The sequence below is a fragment of the Balaenoptera borealis genome, assembly GCF_965194805.1.
Source record: "Balaenoptera borealis genome assembly, chromosome: X".
Classification (NCBI taxonomy): domain Eukaryota; kingdom Metazoa; phylum Chordata; class Mammalia; order Artiodactyla; family Balaenopteridae; genus Balaenoptera; species Balaenoptera borealis.
In genome coordinates, this window is record NC_138881.1 from 119,355,743 (window position 1) to 119,379,708 (window position 23,966).

At 39.3% G+C, this 23,966-nt stretch overlaps 1 long non-coding RNA gene across 1 annotated transcript in view; it reads right to left on the reverse strand.

The window, feature by feature from the left end:
• Positions 1-447: 447 nt before the first annotated feature.
• Positions 448-23,966, reverse strand: part of LOC309620121 — a 294,983-nt gene continuing 271,464 nt past the window's right edge. The window contains exons 2-3 of the long non-coding RNA XR_014239426.1: positions 961-2,080; positions 448-628 (exon numbers count right to left, since the gene is read on the reverse strand). This is a non-coding gene — a long non-coding RNA (uncharacterized lncRNA). The remainder of the gene's footprint in view (positions 629-960; positions 2,081-23,966) is intronic.

Sequence of the window (23,966 nt, forward strand, 5' to 3'; positions counted from 1 at the left end):
CAACTGATCTTTGACAAGGGTACCAAGACTAGTGTTGGGAAAACTGGACATTCACATGCAAAATGATGAAACTAGACCCTTATCTTACACCATAAACAAAAATCAACTCAAAATGGATTAAACACTTAAAGGTAAGACCTGAAACTATAAAACTCCTAGAAGTAAACATAGGGAAAAGCTTCATGATGTTGGTCTCAGCAATGATTTCATGAATATGACACCAAAGGCAGAGGCAATAAAAGCAAAAATAGACAAATGGGACTACATCAAACTAAAAAGTCTTTGTAAAGCAAAGGATACAATCAATCAAGAAAAAAGGCAACCTACCAAATGGGAGAATATATGTGCAAACCATATATCTGATAAGGGGTTAATTTCCAACATATACAAGAAATTCCTACAATTCAATAGCAAAATAATAATAATAATGATAATAATAATAATAATAATAATAATAACAACCAGATTTTAAAATGGACTAGAGTAGACATTTCTCCAAAGAAGACATACAAATGTCCAACAGGAATACAAAAAGATTCTCAATGTCACTAATCATCAGGTAAATACAAATCAAAACTGCAATGAGATAGTACCTCATACTTGTTAGGAGAGCTGTTACTTAAAAAACCTAAGACAACAGGGGCTTCCCTGGTGGCGCAGTGGTTGAGAGTCTGCCTGCCAGTGCAGGGGACACGGGTTCGAGCCCTGGTCTGGGAGGATCCCACATGCCGCGGAGCGACTAGGCCCGTGGGCCACAATTGCTGAGCCTGCGCGTCTGGAGCCTGTGCTCCGCAACAAGAGAGGCCGCGACGGTGAGAGGCCCGCGCACCGCGATGAAGAGTGGCCCCCACTTGCCGCAACTAGAGAAGGCCTTCGCACAGAAACGAAGACCCAACACAGCCATAAATAAATAAATAAATAAATAAAAATTAAACTAAAAAAAAAAAAAAAAAAAAAAACCTAAGACAACAAGTGTTGCTGAACTTGTGGAGAAATTGGAACCCTTGTATACAGTTGGTGGGAATGCATATTGCTGTAACTGCTATGGAAAATAGTATAGAGGTTCCTCAAAAAATTAAAACTGGAAATACCAGCAGTCCTACTTCTGAGTATTTACCCAAAAGAATTTAAATCAGGATGTCAAAGAGATATTTGCACGCCCATGTTCATTAGAGCATTATTCACAATAGCCAAGAGGTGGATACAACCTCAATGTCTGTGAAAGGATAAATGGACAAAGAAAATGTGTTGTATACATGCAATGGAATATTATTCAGTCTTAACAAAAGGAAGAAATCTGGCCACATGCTACAACATGGATGAACCTTGAGGACATAATGCTAAGTGAAATAAGCCAGTCACAAAAAGACAAATATTGCTTGATTCCTCCCTGAAGCGGAATCTAAAATAGTGAAACTCATAGAAGCAGAGAGGAGAATGGACGTTGCCAAGGGCTGGGAGGAAACTGGTATTTGCTATTCAACAGATATAAAGTTTCAATTATGCAAGATGAGTGAGTTCTACAGACCTGCTGTGCAACATAGTGCCCATAGTTTAAAATACTGTACTGTATGCTGAAAAACCTGTTGCGGGTAAATCTCATGTTAAGTGCTCTTATTACAATAAAAATGTTTAAAATTCATCATCATAATTTAAAAATAATTTGTTCAGGGAGCAAGGAGGATGTTGTGATCTGCCAGGTTGCAAACATCATAGGAAGCCCAGTCTGTACAGTTGAGACTTAATGAGGAATATTGTAACCAAGAGTCCCGTGGTAATCATGGTGGTTTTGATCGTAACACACGAGTTTTGACAGTGCTTAGTGATATTTTTGTTATGTAAACTGTGGAGCAAAATGTTTAGTATCATCATATTCATAACATTAAGATACAAATTTGCAAACATCAGATTCTGAACATTTCAGGTACCAACTTTTCTAATTATAGCACCCACCTCCCAAAATGTTGTTAAGAATATTGAGACAGATCACACAAAGGAATTTATTTCTCCATAGTAGGGAAATAGCGAACCTGTAGTAGGGCTAAATAAGTGCTAACCTGTACCTCTTTTTTTTTAACATCTTTATTGGAGTATAATTGCTTTACAATGGTGTGTTAGTTTCTGCTTTATAACAAATTGAATCAGTTATACATATACATATGTCCCCATATCTCTTCCCTCTTGCATCTCCCTCCCTCCCACCCTCCCTATCCCACCTCTCTAGGTGGTCACAAAGCACCAAGCTGATCTCCCTGTGCTATGCGGCTGTTTCCCACTAGCTATCTATTTTACGTTTGGTAGTGTATATATGTCCATGTCACTCTCTCACTTTGTCCCAGCTTACCTTTCCCCCTCCCCGTATCCTCAAGTCCATTCTCTGGTAGGTCTGTGTCTTTATTCCTGTCTTGCCCCTAGGTTCTTCATGATCATTTTTTTTTTTAGATTCCATTTCCATATATATGTGTTAGCACATGGTATTTGTTTTTCTCTTCCTGACTTACTTCACTCTGTATGACAGTCTCTAGGTCCATCTACCTCACTACAAATAACTCAGTTTCGTTCCTTTTTATGGCTGAGTAATATTCCATTGTATATATGTGCCACATCTTCTTTATCCTTTCATGTGTCGATGGACACTTAGGTTGCTTCCATGTCCTGGCTATTGTAAATAGAGCTGCAATGAACCTTGTGGTACATGACTCTTTTTGAGTTATGGTTTTCTCAGGGTATATGCCCAGTAGTGGGATTGCTGGGTCATATGGTAGTTCTATTTTTAGTTTTTGTAGGAACCTCCATACTGTTCTCCATAGTGGCTGTATCAATTTACATTCCCACCAACAGTGCAAGAGGGTTCCCTTTTCTCCACACCCTCTCCAGCACTTACTGTTTGTAGATTTTTTGATGATGGCCATTCTGACCGGTGTGAGATGATATCTCATTGTAGTTTTGATTTGCATTTCTCTAATGATTAATGATGTTGAGCATTCTTTCATGTGTTTGTTGGCAATCTGTATAGCTTCTTTGGAGAAATGTCTATTTAGGTCTTCTGCCCGTTTTTGGATTGGGTTGTTTGTTGTTTTTGATATTGAGCTGCATGAGCTGCTTGTAAATTTTGGAGATTAATCCTTTGTCAGTTGCTTCATTTGCAAATATTTTCTCCCATTCTGAGGTTCGTCTTTTCATCTTGTTTATGGTTTCCTTTGCTGTGCAAAAGCTTTTAAGTTTCATTAGGTCCAATTTGTTTATTTTTGTTTTGATTTCCATTTCTCTAGGAGCTGGGTCATAAAGGATCTTGCTGTGATTTATGTCATACAGTGTTCTGCCTATGTTTTCCTCTAAGAGTTTGATAGTGTCTGGCCTTACATTTAGGTCTTTAATCCATGTTGAGTTTATTTTTGTGTATGGTGTTAGGGAGTGTTCTAATTTCATTCTTTTACATGTAGCTGTCCAGTTTTCCCAGCACCACTTATTGAAGAGGCTGTCTTTCCTCCACTGTATATTCTTGCCTCCTCTAACAAACATAAGGTGACCATATGTGCATGGGTTTATCTCTGCGCTTTCTATCCTGTTCCATTGATCTATATTTCTGTTTTTGTGCCAGTACCATACTGGCTTGATTACTGTAGCTTTGTAGTATAGTCTGAAGTCAGGGAGCCTGATTCCTCAAGCTCCGTTTTTCTTTCTCAAGATTGCTCTGACTATTCAGAGTCTTTTGTATTTCATACAAATAGTGAAATTTTTTTTCTAGTTCTGCGAAAAATGCCAGAGGTAGTTTGATAGGGATTGCATTGAATCTGTAGATTGCTTTGGGTAGTAGAGTCATTTTCACAATGTTGATTCTTCCAATCCAAGGACATGGTATATCTCTCCATCTATTTGTATCATCTTTAACTTCTTTCATCAGTGTCATAATTTTCTGCATACAGATCTTTTGTCTCCTTAGGTAGGTTTATTCCTAGATATTTTATTCTTTTTGTTGCAATGGTAAATGGGAGTGTTTTCTTAATTTCACTTTCAGATTTTTCATCATTAGTGTATAGGAATGCAAGAGATTTCTGTGCATTAATTTTGTATCCTGCTACTTTACCAACTTCATTGATTAGCTCTAGTAGTTTTCTGCTAGCATCTTTAGGATTCTCTATGTATAGTATCATGTCATCTGCAAACAGTGACAGCTTTACTTCTTCTTTTCCGATTTGGATTCCTTTTATTTCTTTTTCTTCTCTGATTGCTGTGGCGAAAACTTCCAAAACTATGTTGAATAATAGTGGTGAGAGTGGGCAACCATGTCTTGCTCCTGATCTTAGTGGAAATGGTTTCAGTTTTTAACCATTGAGAACAATGTTGGCTGTCGCTTTGTCATATACAGCCTTTATCATGTTGAGGAAAGTTCCCTCTATGCCTACTTTATGGAGGGTTTTTTATCATAAATGGGTGTTGAATTTTGTCAAAAGCTTTCTCTGCATCTATTGAGATGATCATATGGTTTTTTTCCTTCAATTTGTTAATATGGTGTATCACATTGATTAATTTGCGTATATTGAAGAATCCTTGCATTCCTGGGATAAACCCCACTTGATCATGGTGTATGATCCTTTTAATGTGCTGGTGGATTCTGTTTGCTAGTATTTTGTGGAGGATTTTTGCATCTATGTCCATCAGTGATATGGGCCTGTAGTTTTCTTTCTTTGTGAATCTTTGTCTGGTTTTGGTATCAGGGTGATGGTGACCTCGTAGGATGAGTCTCGGAGTGTTCCTCCCTCTGCTATATTTTGGAAGAGCTTGAGAAGGATAGGTGTTAGCTCTTCTCTAAATGTTTGATAGAATTCGCCTGGGAAGCCATCTGGTCCTGGGGTTTTGTTGGTTGGAAGATTTTTAATCACAGTTTCAATTTCAGTGCTTGTGATTGGTCTGTTCATATTTTCTATTTCTTCCTGCTTCAGTCTCAGAAGGTTGTGCGTTTCTAAGAATTTCTCCATTTCTTCCAGGTTGTCCATTTTATTGGCATAGAGTTGCTTGTAGTAATCTCTCATGATCCTTTGTATTTCTGCAGTGTGAGTTGTTACTTCTCCTTTTTCATTTCTGATTCTATTGATTTGAGTCTTCTCCCTTTTTTTCTTCATGAGTCTGGCTAATGGTTTATCAATTTTGTTTATCTTCTCAAAGAACCAGCTTTTAGCTTCATTGATCTTTGCTATCATTTCCTTCATTTCTTTTTCATGTATTTCTGATGTGATCTTTATGATTTCTTTCCTTCTGCTAACTTTGGGGTTTTTTGTTCTTCTTTCTCTAATTGCTTTAGGTGTAAGGTTAGGTTGTTTATTTGAGATGTTTCTTGTTTCTTAAGGTAGGATTGTATTGCTATAAACTTCCCTCTTAGAACTGCTTTTGCTGCATCCCAAAGGTTTTGGGTCATCATGTTTTCATTGTCTTTTGTTTCTAGGTATTTTTTGATTTCCTCTTTGATTTCTTCAGTGATCTCTTGGTTATTAAGTAGTGTATTGTTTAGCCTCCATGTGTTTGTATTTTTTACAGATTTTTTCCTGTAATTGATACCTAGTCTCATAGCGTTGTGGTCAGAAAAGATACTTGATATGATTTCAATTTTCTGAAATTTACCAAGGCTTGATTTGTGACCCAAGATATGATCTATGCTGGAGAATGTTCCATGAGCACTTGAGAAGAAAGTGTATTCTGATGTTTTTCGTTGGAATGTCCTATAAATATCAGTTCAGTCCATCATGTTTAATGTATCATTTAATGCTTGTGTTTCCTTATTTATTTTCATTTTGGATGATCTGTCCATTGGTGTAAGTTGGGTGTTAAAGTCCCCTATTATGATTGTGTTACTGTCAATTTCCCCTTTTATGGCTGTTATTATTTGCCTTATATATTGAGGTGCTCCTATGTTGGGTGCATAAATATTTACAATTGTTATATCTTCTTCTTGGATTGATCCCTTGATCATTATGTAGTGTCCTTCTTTGTGTCTTGTAATAGTCTTTGCTTTAAAGTCTATTTTGTCTGATATGAGAATTGCTACTTCAGCATTCTTTTGATTTCCATTTGCATGGAATATCTTTTTCCATCCCCTCACTTTCAGTCTGTTTGTGTACCTAGGTCTGAAGTGGGTCTCTTGTAGACAGCATGTATATGGATCTTGTTTTTGTATCCATTCAGCCAGTCTATGTCTTTTGGTTGGAGCATTTAATCCATTTACATTTAAGGCAATTATTGATCTGTATGTTCCTATTACCATTTTCTTAATTGTTTTGGGTTTGTTATTGTAGGTCTTTTCCCTCTCCCGTGTTTCCTGCCTAGAGAAGTTCCTTTAGCATTTGTTGTAAAGCTGGTTTGGTGGTGTTGAATTCTCTTAGCTTTTGCTTGTCTGTAAAGCTTTTAATTTCTTCGTCAAGTCTGAATAAGATCCTCACTGGGTAGAGTAATCTTGGTTTTAGGTTTTTCCCTTTCATCACTTTAAACATGTCCTGCCTCTCCCTTCTGGCTTGCAGAGTTTCTGCTGAAAGATCAGCTGTTAACCTTATGGGGATTCCGTTGTATGTTATTTGTTGTTTTTCCCTTGCTGCTTTTAATATATTTTCTTTGTATTTAATTTTTGATAGCTTGATTAATATGTGTCTTGGCGTGTTTCTCCTTGGATTTATCCTGTATGGGACCCTCTGTGCTTCCTGGACTTGATTAACTATTTCCTTTCCCACATTAGGGAAGTTTTCAACTATAATCTTTTCAAATATTTTCTCAGTCCCTTTCTTTTTCTCTTCTTCTTCTGGGACCTCTATTATTTGAATATTGGTGCGTTTAATGTTGTCCCAGAGGTCTCTGAGACTGTCCTCAATTCTTTTCATTCTTTTTTCTTTATTCTGCTCAGCAGTAGTTATTTCCACGATTTTATCTTCCAGGTCACTTATTCGTTCTTCTGCCTCAGTTATTCTGTACCCTTATTTGATAGCAGTTACCTGGTAAGCAAGGAAGGAGTCTAGCTATGTCAACCAATTAGTTATTTTGTCTGCAGGAAAACAAGCAACAAACTTGTCTTCTAGTGTCACTAAGTTTATAGGATTCTTGGTGCCAGAACTATGTAGCCTCTGCAAAGCATTCCAATAGACTAGACTTTTCCGAAGTTGCTGACATTTTTTTCCATCTCAAACTACCAGTGCTGATAAAATTGTTTATTTTGCTCACGCATGGAAATTTGCCAAGAAGTTATTAGCTTCCTTGCTATTTTGGGATTTCCCTTAGTTGGACAGTTTGGTGTATTTAATCACCCAATGTTGAGCATCTTTTCATGTGCTTGTCAGCCATCTTTATGTCTTCTTTAAGAAAATATCCATTCATGTCTTCTGCCCATTTTTGATTGGATTGTTTGTTTTGTTTTTATATTGAGTTGTGTGAGCTGCTGACAAATTTTCAATATTAACCTCTTATCTGTCATATCACTTGCAAATATTTTCTTCCATTTCATAGATTGCCTTTTCATTTTTTAGATGGTTTCCTTTTCTGTGCAAAAACTTTTAAGTTTCATTAGGTCCCATTTGTTTATTTTTTAATTTTATTTATTTTGCCTTAGGAGACACAGTCAGGAAAATATTATGTCAAAGAGTGTTCTGCCTATGTTCTGTTCTAGGAGTTTTATGGTTTCAGTTCTTATAGTTAGTTCTTTAATCCATTTTGAGTTTATTTTTGTATCTGGTGTGAGGAAATGTTCTAATCTCATTGTTTAACATATAGCTGTCCAGTTTTCCCAGCACCATTTATTAAAAAGACTGTCTTTTCTCCATTGTATAGTCTTGCCTCCTTTGTTGTAGATTAACTGACCACAGGTGCGTGGGTTTATCTCTGGGCTCTCTATTCTGTTCCACTGGTCTATGTGTCTGTTTTAGCCAGGCTCAACAAGAAGAAAAGAGAGAGGACCCAAATAAACAGAATAAGAAATGGAAAAGGAGCAATAACAACCGATACTACAGAGAATACTATGAACTGTTATATGCCAAGAAATTGGACAACCTAGAAGAAATGGACAAATTTGTAGAAACATACAACCTGCCAAGACTGAATCAAGAAGAAACAGACAATTTGAACAGACCAACCACTAGTACTGAAATTGAATTTGTAATAAAAAAAAAAAAAGCAACTCCCAGCAAACAAAAGTCCAGGACCTGATGATTTCACAGGGTAATTCTACGAAACATATAAAGAAGAACTAATTCCTAGTCTTCTCAAAATATTCCAAAAAATTAAGAGGATGGAACACTCCCAAATTCATTCTAAGAGTCCATTATTACCCTGATACCAAAACTAGACAAAGACACTACCAAAAATGAAAATTACAGGCCAATATCTTTGATGAATACAGATGCAAAAATCCTCAACAAATTATTAGCAAGCTGAATCCAATAACATATAAAAAGGATCATACACCGTGATCAAGTTGGATTTATTCCAGGGACACAAGGATGGTTCAACATTCACAAATCAATCAATGATATACACTACATTAACAAAAGAAAGGATAAAAAATCACTCGATCATCTCAATAGACACAGGAAAATCATTTGACAAAATTCAATATCCATTCATGATAAAAATTCTCATCAAAGTGGGTATAGATGGAGCATACCTCAACATAATAAAGGCCATTTATGATAAACCCACAACCAATATAATACTCAACACTGAAAAGCTGAAAGCCCTCCCTCTAAAATCAGGAACAAGAGAAGGATGCCCATTCTTGCTGCTTCTATTTAACATAGCACTGGAAGTCCCAGCCACAGCAATCCAACAAGAAAAAGAAATAAAAGGCGTCCAAATTGGAAGGAAAGGAGTAAAGCTGTCACTATTTGCAGATGACATGATATTTTATTTTAAAAACCCTAGTCTCCACCGAAAAATTTTTTGAATAAATGAATTCAGCAAAGTTGCAGGATAGAAGATTAGTATACAGAAATCTGCTATGTTAATATATACTAACAATGAACTATCAGAAAGAGAAAGTTAAAAAAAAAAAAACCTGTTTAAAGTCACATCAAAAAGAATAAAATACCTAGGAATAAACTTAACCAAGGAGGTGAAAGACCTATACTCTGAAAAGTATAAAACATAGAAGAGGGAAATTGAAGAAATCAAAAGATATCCTATGCTCTTGGATTGGAAGAATCAACATTATTAAAATGACCATACTACCCAAAGCAATCTACAGATGTAATGCAATCCGTATCAAAATACCCATGACACTTTTCACAAAACTAGAACAAAAAGTCCTAAAATTCATATGGAACCACAAAAGACCCCAGAGTGTCAAAGCAATCTTGAGAAAAAAGAACAGAACCAGAGGTATCATGCCCCTAGGCTTCAGAATATACTACAAAGCTACAGCAATCAAAATTAGCAATCTTTTTAAATTCACTTGACAAAGGGCGTAGCAATTATTTCCCCTCCCTCCATTCAAAAAAAGGAAAAAGAAAGAAAGTAAATACAGGAATTCAAAGGAGTGACAACATGGTGCTTCAACAAATATATCAAGAGCCCTCCCCTTGCTTGTCATTACAGTCTGAGATCCTAAAGCAGGCTGCCTCCTTAACCACTTTGCTTTCAAGACAGGGATGTCTGCTTTTCTCTGCTGCATCCTCCTCATGGAGTAGGGAATCAATGATAGATTCCCCACCTCCCCAAACAGGGGAGGAGACATGATCAACTTCACCTCTATGAATAGAAGCACCATGGGAAGAAGGATGGGGTACCTGGTGAGTCTTCCTTAATATGAGTGACTTTTTTGCCAATTTTATTTTGGTACAAGTGGAGGCTGAAATGGAAATTCAGCTGCAAGTTAGAAAGAGGATGCTTCTTCTCTTCACTATGTTGATATTTGATCCACGGTGTTCTAATTATTGAGACCCACGTGCAGCTGAGTAGACCACCCAGTCTGCTGCTTTATTTACAAGATCCACAGAGCTGCACTCCAAGCGTGAGCTCTGTTCACAGAAAGGTGACAGCTCACCAAGACCCTCCTTCCTCAAACAGCCGAGCACACTCGCACAAAAAAGAAAATGAAAACTGACTCTCCCTTACAGAGAAAGAGGAAAAACAGGAAAGGGAGGAAAGGAAAGAAATGAAACGACACCCTCCCTATCACCTGAAACCATGGGCTAGGGTGAACTGGAAAACATAAAGACACCACGTAGAAGTTGCTAGGTGGGTACAGAGTGCCTTGAATGGAATAGTTGAGAGCTATTTTTTAAAAAATCTGCAATGCTCAATTCTTTCATCCCTGAGATGCCTGAAAAGAATTAGAATGCAAATCCTGGCAACAAAAGCTTCATCTGAGCTTAGCAGAGTACACCCACCAAGAGAAGGAGCAGTGATGCAACGCGTGCCCAGCTTTCAAGGTTTTAAAAACAGTAACCCCAAACTCCCTCAAGGGCTTTGCTGAGATAGAAGGAAATACAAACTCTTGCACTTGATTGAGAAAACACCTTGCCTTTAGTCCTTTCTAATTCAGATTGGAGATAAATAGCCAGAAATACAGACCTATGCATGATTTAGTCTAATTCTGTGATTTAACTACAAAGTGAGATTTTTGCATAAACAATGCCAAACTTCTGTGTTAAGAGAAATGTTGGTGGAATGAACTATGTGAGCTGCAAGATCTTTGAAAGAAGGAGTCGGTCTTGTTCTCCTCTGTCTTTCTAAGCATATACCTCAGTGCCTAGCCTGTAGTATTTATTCATTCTTGTGTTCATTCAGCTAATATCCAACAATGCCTACACTGGTGAGCCTAGTGCTAGCTCTGGGGGCAGAGAGCTGAGTCATACATGGTCCTATTCTTAAGAAAAGCAAAATCTAGTGGAGCATGTCAAATTAAAAAAAAAAAAAAAGAACATCGGTCAGGAGAGAATTTATTGGAAATAAGGATTGCTTGTAGGGGGAAAGGGATAACTGCAATAAAGAGAGGAGGGCTATTGCAACAGAGAGAAGGCTTTGATCATGAGGTCCACAAGTGTCTCGATGGTCAGGTGTGAATAAACAAGCGTAGAAAGAACTGGGTGTGGAGAAGCGGGATGGATGAGCAAGGGTGGCCAGGTGGGATGGAAGGTCAGAGAACGTTTTACCCTCAAGAGGAGGCTTTAAAGAGGGTTTGTAGTCTGGCTCAGGCTGAGGGTAGGCGAAAGTTCAGGGGTGTGGGGAAAGAAGAGACGTTAGATTGTGTAGGGCTTTAGAGCCCATTATAAGAACTTTAGTTTTGTTTTTGTTTTGTTTGTTATTTTTTGTGTGTGTTTTTTTATTCTGAGAGAAATGGGGAACCATGAAGGGTTTTGAAAATAGGAGTGACATGATCTGGCTCACATTGTTTTAAAGGCTCTCATTGCCTACCACTGTGAGAACATACTGAAGGGGTGCAGGGGTAGAAGTAGGGTGACCAGTTAGAAGGCTATTGTAGTATCGAGGCAAGAGATAACGATGACCTAGTTGATGGCTGTGGAGTGGTGGGAAGTGGGAAGGTTTTGGATATATGTTGAACGTAAAATCAACAAAATTTGTGGATAGATTGGTTTGAGAGAGAAGAGTAACAGCAGAGGAAGAACTTAGAGGCAAGTAGAGATGTGAGCTGCAGAGAGGTACCTGGTAGCATCCTGTAGTTATCAATAGTTATCTCATGGGCAGCTGTACTTTCTCCCTGCCCTTCTCATAGTTTTCCAAGATACCTTAGAATCCTTTCTAGAAATTTCCTTTTTGTCTAAGCTAATTTAGGCTTTTTTTTTTTGTCTTTTGCTATCAAAAGAGGCCTGAAGAATACCTACATGCCCAACCCCATTTCCCACTAACCTTTCATGTATACCATACACTTCTAGCTGCGCACCTTGGCTTAGGCTCACATGCATACCATACACTTCTAGCTGCACACCTTGGCTTAGGCTTTGCCCTCTCTACCACCTATCCAAAGCCCACTTATTCTTTAGGGTTCAGATCTATCATCACCTCCTCCATTATTGATCTCTACGGGTGGAATTAAGTTCTCACAATTTCTTCTTCTCCCGATGTCATTTACATCTTTCTAAATACTTATTTGGATGTATGTCTTATGTGTACAAGTCTTGTGTTCACTGTACTATGAGATCTGTGTGGACAGGAACCACATTTTATTCATACCTTTGAATAAGGGCCTTGTACATAATAGATGCATCCTGAGTATATCTTGAATAAATGATTTCCTTCCTTCCAACACTATCTTCATTTAAGCCATCACTTAAATGTTATTGATCATTTGGTCTCTAATACCTTGGGTCATCACTGACTCTTCTTTCTTCCTACTCTGCATGTAACGATTTGTCTTTTTGTGTGTTTCACGTCTCGTCCTCTAAACCCATATCATGTATCATCTATAGCAGTGTTTCCCAAGCTTTTATTCCATCCCACTGGAACTCAGGGATATGATACTTCTATTAGGAACAATAGATCCTATCAGTAACGATTCTGAAAGGTGGGGGTAGAGACAAGATTTTTAAAAATATATATGTGATTACCCTGCCCTTAAAATTTTTTTAAATTTATATATATATATTTTTTATTGGAGTATAGTTGATTTACAATGTTGTGTTAGTTTCTGTTGTACAGCAAAGTGAATCAGTTATACATATACATATATCCACTCTTTTTTCGATTCTTTTACCATATAGGTCACTACAGAGTATTGAGTCGAGTTCCCTGTGCTTGTAGGTCCTTATTAGTTATCTATTTTATATATAGTAGTGTGTATATGTCAATCCCAATCTCCCAATTTATCCCTCCCCCCTTTCCCCATGGTAACCATAAGTTTGTTTGCTTTTTACATCTGTGACTCTATTTCTGTTTTGTAAATAAGTTCATTTGTACCTTTTTTATGGATTCCACATATAAGCAATATCATATGATATTTGTCTTTCTCTGTCTGACTTACTTCACTCAGTATGACAATCTCTAGGTCCATCCATGTTGCTGCAAATATGCCCCTAAACTTTTGTTCCAGATTTCAAGGCAGGGCATGCCTCCTTACTCCTCATGGATCTAGACTGCAGTAACTGCATCCACGGTAGATTAGATTATTGTTTAGCAAATACTCACTCTCTCCCCTTTAACCTCCATGGGAGGAATATTTTTCCCTGCCCCTTTGATGTCGGACTTGCCTGTGTAATTGCTTTGGTCAATGACATTATACAAGTAGAGGTTTGATATGTACTTGCATGGTTGGGCTTGTCCTCTTGCGCTTCTGAAATTGCTTTGAGAAGAGCTTCCTCTGGATGACCAGCTAGTCTCAGAAGAATGAGAGACACATGAAAAAGACAGAACTGAAACCACAGACTGGAACCAAGCCAGCCTAGATTAGCCAACCCGCACACCTGCAGTCTATAGCAGAGCCTTCATAGCTGACCCACAGACCCATAGCCTGAAGCAAAGCCACCCCAGCCAACTTGTGATGTATGCTGTTGAGTATCCAGGTAATTCTTTCATCCAGCAGAAACTGACCGATATCCTAACTTTCTAATTATCTTAATAACATCCTAATCATCTTCTTGCCTTCAAAATTCTCTCTCCAATACCCAGAGTATCAGACAAAACTTCCTAAAATAAAAAGTTCAGATTATGTCACTCTCTTCTCAAAAATCATCAATGGCTCCCCACTGCCTGCAGAATAAAATACAAATATCTTAGCATGGAATCCAAAGCCCTTCATAATTTGATGCCAAACTCTCTCTTTCAGACTTCATCTGCTGTCATACCCGTGACTAAATTGACTGACTCAGTAAATATCTGTTCACCACCTACTACGTACCAGGTACTATGCTCAGCACTGGTGATATAAGATGAACAGAATATGGATTTTAATTGGAGAGACAGATAAGAAAACCTGCAATTTTGATACAAGGTACAAGCGTTGATACAGGAGTCAGCACAGGGTGCTATGGGGATGTCTAGGAGAGGCTTCCTGAGGGAGGTGGTGAGTAAGCTGAGATCTAAGATGAGAATAGAAATCAACCCAGCAAAGAGAGGAGACAAAGGGAGGTTTAGGCAGAGAGATGCAGCTGCATGTTCAAAGGCCTGAGGATAAGAGAGCATAGCACGTTCACATAATTGCAGACATTTCGTTCAGTGTGCCACATAGAATATCAAGGGAAAGAGGGTAACAAAAGCAGGAGGTTAGAGAAGACAAGCAGAGGCCCAGCCATGCTGAGGAGGTAGACCATGCACAGTAAAGAGTTTACATTTTGTAGGAGCCAGGTAGCAGAGTACAGAAAAGTCTGGAGTCTATAGCCCAGATGCCTGGGTCTGTTTTCCAGCTCTGGTACTTACTTGTGTGTAACCTTAGGCAAGTTTTAAAAATCTCCCTCTGCCTCCATTTCTTCATCTGTGAACTGGGGACAGTAGTAGTGCCTCCAACATAAAGTTGTTATAAGAATTAATTTAGATGGCACACACTCAATGCTTAGCACAGTGGCTGGTATGTAATAAGCATTCAATACATGAGTACGATTTTTAGCTATTTTTGTCGTATCCTAAGGGCAATGGGAAGTCATCGAAGGGATTTGTATGTGACTGAAAGATTAAGATGACTGTGGCCGATCTTGTGTGGAAAATGGATGTGAGGCAGCTGGGGGTGGGAGAGCAGCAAGGAGGCTTCGGCAGAGATCCAGGAAAGCAGTAATGGCTGGTGGCCAGGACCAATATGGCAGCAATGAGGTATAAAGGACAGAACTTGGGGAGAAGCCCCAGACTTTGCTGATGTGGGGTGAAGGACAGGTTGGGACTCAGGATGACACCTGGGTTTCTGTTTGTAGTGACCAGGTAGCTGAAAGACTGGCCATCAGGATGGCAAAGACTGGAAGAACATTCTGTGCAGGGAGGATGATGAGATCAGTCTGACACGTATGGAGCCTGAGGGAGCTGTGATTCTTCTAGTTGGAGAGGGCGGGTAAGCAGGGAGAGAGATCCCTCAGGAGGCACGTGCTCTAGCCACACTGAACCACCCAGTATCTTGAGAACAGCGGGCTCTCCCAACCCTCTCTGCCTTTACACAAACTGTTCTTTCAGCCGAAACTTACCTCTCCACCTATCAAGTAGATAACCAACAAGGACCAACTGTGTAGCACAGGGAACTTGGCTCAATATTCTGTAATAACCTAAATGGGAAAAGAATGGATACTTGTATGGGTATAACAGAATCACTTTGCTGTACACCTGTAACTAACACATCATTGTTAATCAACTAAACTCCAATATAAAATAAAAATTAAAAAAATTCCAACCCAGCCTTCAAAGGTTAAGGTCAACATGAACATCAGTTTATGGGGCACATTGTCTTTATATCAGAGCATTGAAGACGTGATAGTCTACTCATTTGGTCACTTTCACACCTGCCTCCTCTAATAGGTTGTGATCTCCATGGCCAACTCTTCTGCATCCTCCAGCCCTCAACCCAGAGAAGACCCAGAGTAGACACTCAGTGAATGTGTATTACCTTCAATTTAAAGAACACACTTTATGAAGGAAATGTGGCTGTAGTGGGCAGGGGTGTGAGTAGTATTATCCTGGCAGAATTTGCTCCAATTCAAAGCCCACAGCCAACAACTGAAGCTCCAAGATTCCCCTATTTGTTCCTCATCCCTGGCAGGGCCAGAAGCACTGGGCATGAGGCCTCACAAAAAGTGCTGGAGTTTGGTGACCTTCTGTCACATCCTACCTTGATGCCCTCTGGTGCTGACTCTAGGTGCTCACTTTGACCTCCTGCCCTGGATACGACTCTGCCACTGGCTTTGCTGTTTCCAAGCCCCTTTCCTCTGGAATTCCAAGTTTTCCTTGCACTCATCTTTTTTTTTTTTTTTGGCTGTGCCGCGCGGCATGCGGGATCCCTGTTCCCCGACCAGGGATGGAACCTGCACCCCCTGCATTGGAAGCACAGTGTCTTAACCACTGGACCGCCAGGGAAGTCCCTCCTTGCATTCATCTTTTGCTTCCACTTTGCCCAGTATTCCGGTCCGGATTCTTGTCTCATTTCTCAGACCATCTCCATCTGTGGTGTATTTGTCTGTGATTCTGTCTTCTGTCAGGGCATGGAGTCCCACAGCTGTTCTGACATTTGGCTTGGCTGCATTTCAAGTGGGACTGGTACCAGAAAAGCCTGGTGAGGTCGCACTGATGTCTCTCGGCAGCCTTGGCCGTGGTCAGCCGCTCCATCCCTCTTCTGTTCCCAGGACCCCACAGCCTCCTGGCTTTCCCTCTAGCTGTCTGCTTCTGATCTCTCTTTTTTGCAGGTGCTTTCTCTTCCAAGTTATCATAACAGTAGAGATTCTTACAATTTCATGTAGATAAGAATAACCTGGGAAGCGTTAAAATGCACGTTCTCGGGCCCTGCCCGCAGATACTCAGATTCAGAAGAAGCCCGAGAGTCTGGAGTTTAACACATACCTCAGGTGATTCTGATACAGATGGTGCTTAAAGCGCCTGCACTCCTTGCTGGGCGTTGTCTTCTCGTTCTGTGACCTCCTTCTGTGACCTTCCGTGTCAGGGATGACGATTCTCAATTCTGTCCCTGGCCTAACGTGCTGCTCAGAGCTCCTGCTGGACCAAGGCAACCACCTGCCTGCCAACTTGAAGACTTCGAGCCCATTTCAAATTTAACACATTCAACGTGGAACTCTTACTCTCTTGACATCTCCTCTCCACAGCCCCCGTCCCTAGAGTTCCTCAGCTCAGTGAATGGCAACTTCATCAGCCCAGTCAGTCATGGCAGAGAACTCCGAGAAGCCTCCTTGACTCCCTTGTCACTCTGACTTTCATATCTATCAGCAAGGCCTGCGGAGTCTACATTGAAAACATCGATCACAACCATCTACTTTCTTCATCTGGAACAGCTTAGATCTCATTCATCTTGCTTGTTTCCTCCCTTACACTCTGCTCCTCACTCCCTCTAGTTCAGCCTCAATAAAACAGTCAGTAGTCTGTCCTAAAACAACCTAGTCATGTCACCTCAGTGCTTTTTCAAACCTTCATCTACTTCCCAAAGCAGCTGGAAGTCAGAAGCCTACCAGGTCCTTCACCACCAGCATGTATGGCCTATGGGACAAATCCATCCCACCACCTCTTTTGTTAATAAAGTTTGATTGGAACCTAGCCACACGCATTTGTCTACTTACTGCCTATGGGTACTTTCATGCTACAATGGCAGAGTTGACTGCTTGTCACAAAGACCCTATGGCTCACAAGCCTCAAGTATTTGCTATCTGGCGCTGTGCAGAACAAGTCTGCCAGCCCCTGGTCTGGCCCCTGCCTGCATCACCAGCACCATAGAATGAGCTCTTTCCCACATCAGGGGTTTAGCCCATGTTGTTCCCTCAGCCTCAAAGGCCTTCTCTCAGCCTCAAAGGCCTTCTCTCAACCCTGCACTTCAAAAACTCATTTAAAATCACCCTTCAGGAATTTAAATGTCATTTCCACAGGAGAGCCGTAGCTAACTGATGCCCCCTTCTCCCCAGGCCAATATGAAGAAGGTTGACTGAATGAAAGCCACTGAGGTGACCTCACGTGGGTCTTTAGGGGAGTGGGTTTAAGTCAGTCTCCCAGTTCGGATGGATGTGAGCTTCACCAGCTTTACAAGCGCTGTGACTGAAGGAAAGCGAGGGAGGCCTCCTAGTCCACGGCTTGTCACAGGCCTGACATGCTACCCTGTGGCCTAAAGGAGTCTCCTCCTCTACCCTTCAATCTTGTCTCTTAAAAATGCAAGAACCTCTGAGAATACTGATGTACTCATGTGCACGTGAATCAGCTGCAATGTGAATTTGGTATCTGAATGTGAATCAGGTAGAAAGAATAACCTTAAAGAGAATCAGAGTTTTAGTGGGGGTGGAGAGGTTACTCTTAGAGCCTGTGGCCCGTGTTGCAGAAGAGGCTGTCTGAGTGAGGGGCAGCGGGCCGGGCGGGGTGACGTGGTGGCATCTGTGGGCACGCGGACAAGACAGAGGGGAGGCCAGTCAGTACTCCTTCCTCTAATAAACATCTTCGCATGTCAGCAACAAATCAAACTAAATATGTTTATTCCCTTCTATTCTTCTCTACTTACACACAAAAAATAATTAGGCAGAGGTTATTTATACATTTAACACTGTGACTATTTCAGAAGTCAAGTACGATTCCCAAGTGTGAAACTGCTCATTTTGAATGAGTTACTAACTCATACCTGAAGGAATACGTTTTGTAATTAAAGGTGTCAGTGAATGCTCAGTAGTCATTTTTTTTTCACTTTTTTTTTTTTTTTTTTTTGGCCATGCAGAGCGGCATGCGGTATCTTCCCTGACCAAGGATCAAACCTGCGCCCCGTGCATTGGGAGCACGGAGTCGTAACCACTGGACCGCCAGGAAAGTCCCAAGTAGTCAGTTTTACGGGGGGCACTTTTAACGTGGCTTAATGAAGACAAATTCACAATTGCTGAGTGATCTTGGATGTACTCAGAATCTTTAAAAACTAACAGCAGCCAAAATAAACAACTGGAAACCCCTGAGGTCTGAAGGGTTTTTTTCCCCTTTCTTTTCTTTTTTTTTTTTTTTAAGAAAACTTTCTCTCTCTCTAGAATGAAATTCAAAGAAGAAGTTCTGAGAGTATTTTTTTATAGTTCAGATAATTTATAGTTGCTATTCTGATTATAGCCTGTTAAGCTATATAACCTGAATTTAAATTCTTTGGAATAATTTTCAATTCTATCTAATTGAGGGTAAATAATAAAAAAAAATAGACCCAACTCCAATTAGAGAAGATGATATTACCATAAACTAACCTTTGTGTTCCATTTGCCAAGCTCAAGAAATAATCTCAAAATTGAAACCTAGGATTGAGATAATAAATAGAAGCACGTCTTACCATTTCTTGTGTGAGGTTGTTACTATAGTGCCATCTTCAGTGCAATGTACAAAGGAGGTTGTTTTTTTCCTTTATAAAAAAAAATTAAACATCAGAGAGTATTCTTTTTGGAATGTTCACAACATGAAAATGCTAAAAATGAGAGTGAAATTTACGTCCCTTTTAAAATGATGTTTAATATCTAACTGGAACTTTGGGTTATGGATTTGTTATTCTACTGTCTAGCAGGTAACATGTAATAGCAATTAAACTACTATAGATCTGGTATTTGAATGTTTGGGAGCAAATACATATTTAACTTGCTGGATAAATGACTTCAGGGTATATATCAGAGAATCCTTGGATCTTGGAGTTAAGAGTGTTCTCCAAGATCATCTGGTCTAAATTTGCATTCAAATAAATTTTTTTGAATGACATTCATCCTCCTTGTCAGAACCATTCGAACTTTGGACACCTCCGTGGACAAAGAATTCTGTATTTGGGAATCTAGCTCATTCCAGTTATAGGCTGCCATAAAACCTTATGGAAAATGTCCTTCTGCCACATTGGAATGTTTCCCTGAAGCGTCACCCACAGATCTTCACTCTCCCCTCTGGAACTTCCAAATAGAACAGTGTAATGGAAATAACATTATCCTGTGAGTCAGGAGAATCAGGACGTAGACCAGATTGGCCTTCATGTGTTGTTTGACATTGGGCAAGTCACCTTCCCGCTCAAGCCCTAGTTGCTCTTCCAAAAGGAAAGGAATTGGAACAAAACGATCTGATTTGGAAATTCAATGGGTATGTATGCTCCCATCTTCTTATAATGGTTCTTAAACATTGAAGACGACTACTCACCAACAGGGTCTTGATTTAAGCCCACTCTGATGACATTTCAGATGGAATAAAGACTGTTTAGAACAGTCTCACTTGGTTATAGTAAGAGCACTATTTAGAAACTGTCGTTCTCCAATGTGTTTACATTCAAATGAGCAGCTGAAATCAGATATGCATTTGGGATTAAATAACCAAGTTACTGCTCACACATCCTACACTGCGGCACAGTCTAGGCAACCAAGAGGATTATGCAGAGTCTGTACAGAGTCCTACTTCTCTCACGATGCACACATTGAAGCCTACAAAAAGTCAACAAGTTCCAAGGAAGGTGATCTCACTGGAATTTTAATAAAATGTCTGTATTGGGGTTCTCTTAAAATCCCTCTTTTCCTAAGGACACACTAGTTCTCTTCTTAATCCTGATGGTTTTATCCAGTTTACAATACATATTTCTGTGGAACTGCTTAGTTACATCTAGAAAAAAAAATGCTTTGTGAATTTTCATGGTGCCAAGTCTGAGCAAAGGAATATTTCCTGAAATAGAGGGTGCAAGGAGAAAGTAACAGCCATGTTTATAAGCAACACATGACAAACCTGCCCACATATCAGCAATAATATACTACTTGAGTTACTGCAGGGACTCCAGAGTGCAACCTGATTTTTTTGAATCCAGCTCAGGAGAGAAAGCATTGCACTCCAATTCCAATGCAAGGAAATCGAAAATGCAAGAAATCCTAACGTTGACTTGTTTCCTGATAACTCACTCTCTCTTCTTATAATTATTTTTGTGTCAGCAAGACTTCCTTTTAAATCAATCACTTAGTGTACTACATTTTCTATATTTCTAGAAGTTATAGAAGGAAATGAGCAGATAGAAGTGTGATGATTCTTTCTATAAATAACTGTGAGTTTCCAGGGTGGAGATTACCCTCCACTTTGACAGAGCTATGAATAAAACAACCAGTAGCTGCTGTGGGCTGGAAGATAACTGGTAAATAAAAACAAATATAGCAATGTGGGAAATACGTACAACGGAATGATCTCTAGTTGTGATATTACAGAGGCAAATAGATGCTTGGACACAGAATCCTAGATCTTTTGTGTGTACTGCCACTGACAATGAAACAACAGTGAAAAAAAATCTCCCTAAACTAGCCCATGCCATAGATGACGTTGGCTGTTTATAACAGCAGAAGAGAAGAATTTCCAGCAGGGAGGACTTGGCAAATGTGACACATCCCGCTATGGAGCAAGGGGACCCATGGCAGAGACATGGCTTCCTGGGGGTTCTAGCAGGAAATGGCTTCTGAAATATGCACTTGGTAATTTGTATTGAAATACAGTTTCTGAAAACAAACCAAAAGGCCTAGCAGCTTTTTACCACAAGATTAGGAACCCAAATATTTGTATCGATTTATTTTGCCTCCTATCAAAAGTCATTATATGTAATATGCATGTTTCACCTCCTATTCTCATTAAACACATTTGCTATTTATTGGTTTTTTTTTTACAGCTAGAGCTGCACCAGGAGGCCCTGACAATAAGTCCGTCCATGATGACAGTCATCCCAGGAAAGAATTCCATGGAGGCTGAAAAGGTAACTAAGTTGTTTTCATTGACCAGTGAATTCTTTAAAAACCTGAATTACTAGTGTTGTGTTGATACAGCCTGGTTTTCCTATATATCTAAAAGAAATGAAGCAGAGAGAGAGAGTAGGGAGAAAGGAGTCTAAGATTTGACATATTTTACCATGATTCTTGTTCTCTTAATACTCGTTTGCCAGAGCTCTTTAGTCGGTCATTCTGACCTGCTTTTTCTTCTTTTTTTAACCTCCATGTTCTAATAATTTCAAATCAAACCCTCATCCTGGGGTTCTTCATTTTGGATCTAGATGTCCCTACCTGGTTCTCTGGATAATATTTGTGAAAGGTAGTAGCCACACTGATTTGCACCATGGTTGGTTACCTGGCAATTCCATACTGCGCTGTACAACAAGGAAGCTTAGAGACTGAGGACGATAATTATGATAAAGTTAACAAATAAGGAAAATAAAAAGCAAATCTCAAGACAGTAGACATTACTGAAATCCAAGCAAGTCCTGGGAGATAAACAGGGCCTAATTTCTACTATCTATGCCACAGTGGTCAAGCTGCAATTTAAAGTGAAGCAAAAAGAAGGCAAATTATCATTTGGGCCCTAACACCTACTTTGATCTGAAAAATCTACATAGTCAGGGCAGAAACATTGTATTTGTTTACATCAACTAAATAATTCCCTTTGTGCATAATTCACTCTTTGCATGTATTCCTCTGTGTGTGTGTGTGTGTGTGTGTGTGTGTGTGTGTGTGTTTAGGTAGGTAGACCTGGCCTGCTGTATAAACGAATGGAACAATGCATCATCTAAAAACCAGATTATTTGCATTTCTTTTTGATGTTGAGTTTTACTAATGTCACACTAATAAACACACTGAATGGCTACAAATATGACCTATAAGGAAAGACTTATTAGTGAAAACAGCATTAAAATTACTGAGTATCAACTCCAGAATTTTACCACAATGGTTCAGTTTACATGGAACAATGATGGAAATATACATTGCAAGTCTTAATAGGGAGAACAGAACTCACTATCATTTTCGAAGGCTGCCATGAGCGGTAGCCACTGCCCAACATGGCTTCCTCAGGCTGATAACCAGCAGTGTATGACACGAGCTAGTATTTGTGAGGTGCCAACTAAGAGAAATAGATTGTTTAGGAACTTTAGATGACTATTTGCTTCCTATAGCTAATTTGAGAGTGATATTTTATATTTTTCATTACATATTCAGATCATCTCTCTGAAGGCCTTATTCATGAGCTTTTTAAGTTAAACAAGTAATTTCTCATTTTTGTTGTATTATTGAATCACCAGAATTTCTATTTAGCCAGCGTATACAAAAGCAAACGAAGGTGGAGGGCTGAGTAATTCTTTCCTGGTTCTGGGTTCTATAGTCAGCGGATCTACTAATTATGATTTAATGAAACATTTGAATCTTTTTATTCTCAGTAGCAATTATTTGGCTCAAAGTATTCAAGTAGTTGTCTCAGAGCCCTCGTTCATTTTTCCTCTGTAGACATAGGAAACAACAGGCTAAAAATAATCTTTAAAGAATTAAAAAGTCACAGAGTTTCATACGAGATAGACAACGCAGTTTTCCTTCCTTGAGTAACCTTTCTAAAATGCAATCTTATCAACCAGTGGAAACTGAAACAAATGAAATTCAAAATTAGACTAAGGGCAGTTTTGTACAAAATAAATTATTAAAATTCATTTAGCCTCCCATTTGCTTTTAATTTAACAAAGGACAGATTCCCCAGCAAATCCGAGATTGAAGGTTAACAATTGAACTTGAGATTTGTTGCCAGTGAATGAAGCCACAAGCAGGATATTTTAGCTCAGCCCATCTGACCATAGGGACTAACTGACTGAGCACTGGAATGAAGCCAAACCTTTATTTGATGCCCCTTGTCTATATAACTGACTGGCTGGGACCCAAAGCCCTGTGCTCAGTACTCAAAAAAACTAAAATGTCACACCATCACGTGATGTATTTCCTGTGATACATAAAACATTTAGTCCAGAAGTATTCATACGTGCTATCTATACTGTTCAGGTCTTCAGCATAGCTGGCTATAGAGCTAGACCACAGCAATGTTAATTTATGTTCTCTCTCTGTTTCCCTCTGTCTTTCCATCTCTTCCCATAAGAAAACATGCCTTAAGTCCACTTTATTGGCCTGTTTATAATTTTTCCTGCCTTCAAATTAACCATAATGCAATTAGTTCATTTTTCTCAACCAAATGATGGATTGATGATTTTGGTCATCTTTGAAAGAACCAAATAAAAATCACAGTCAACCCCAGAAATGGGTAATTAACTGTAACCAATCAAGCTGGCCGTGGATTATAGAGGACCTGAAGTTTTCTAAAAGTATTTAAATAGTTAAGATTGAATATTAATATTTGCTTATCTGCAGTTATGTCAGATTCCAACTGATTCATGGGAATGGGGAAGAATCAAAGCATGTTGATCTTGGCACTGTTTGGCTCTTCTCCAAAGAGGCTGCCAGTGGAAAGGAATACAAATTGCAAAGATGTTCGAAAGGAAAACATCTCTTAACATAGATTTAGCAATTAAGTTTAATACAAACAGTATTCTAAAGCTCTGTGTCTTACCCTCAAATCTGGGTGTAAAGATCAATTTGGGT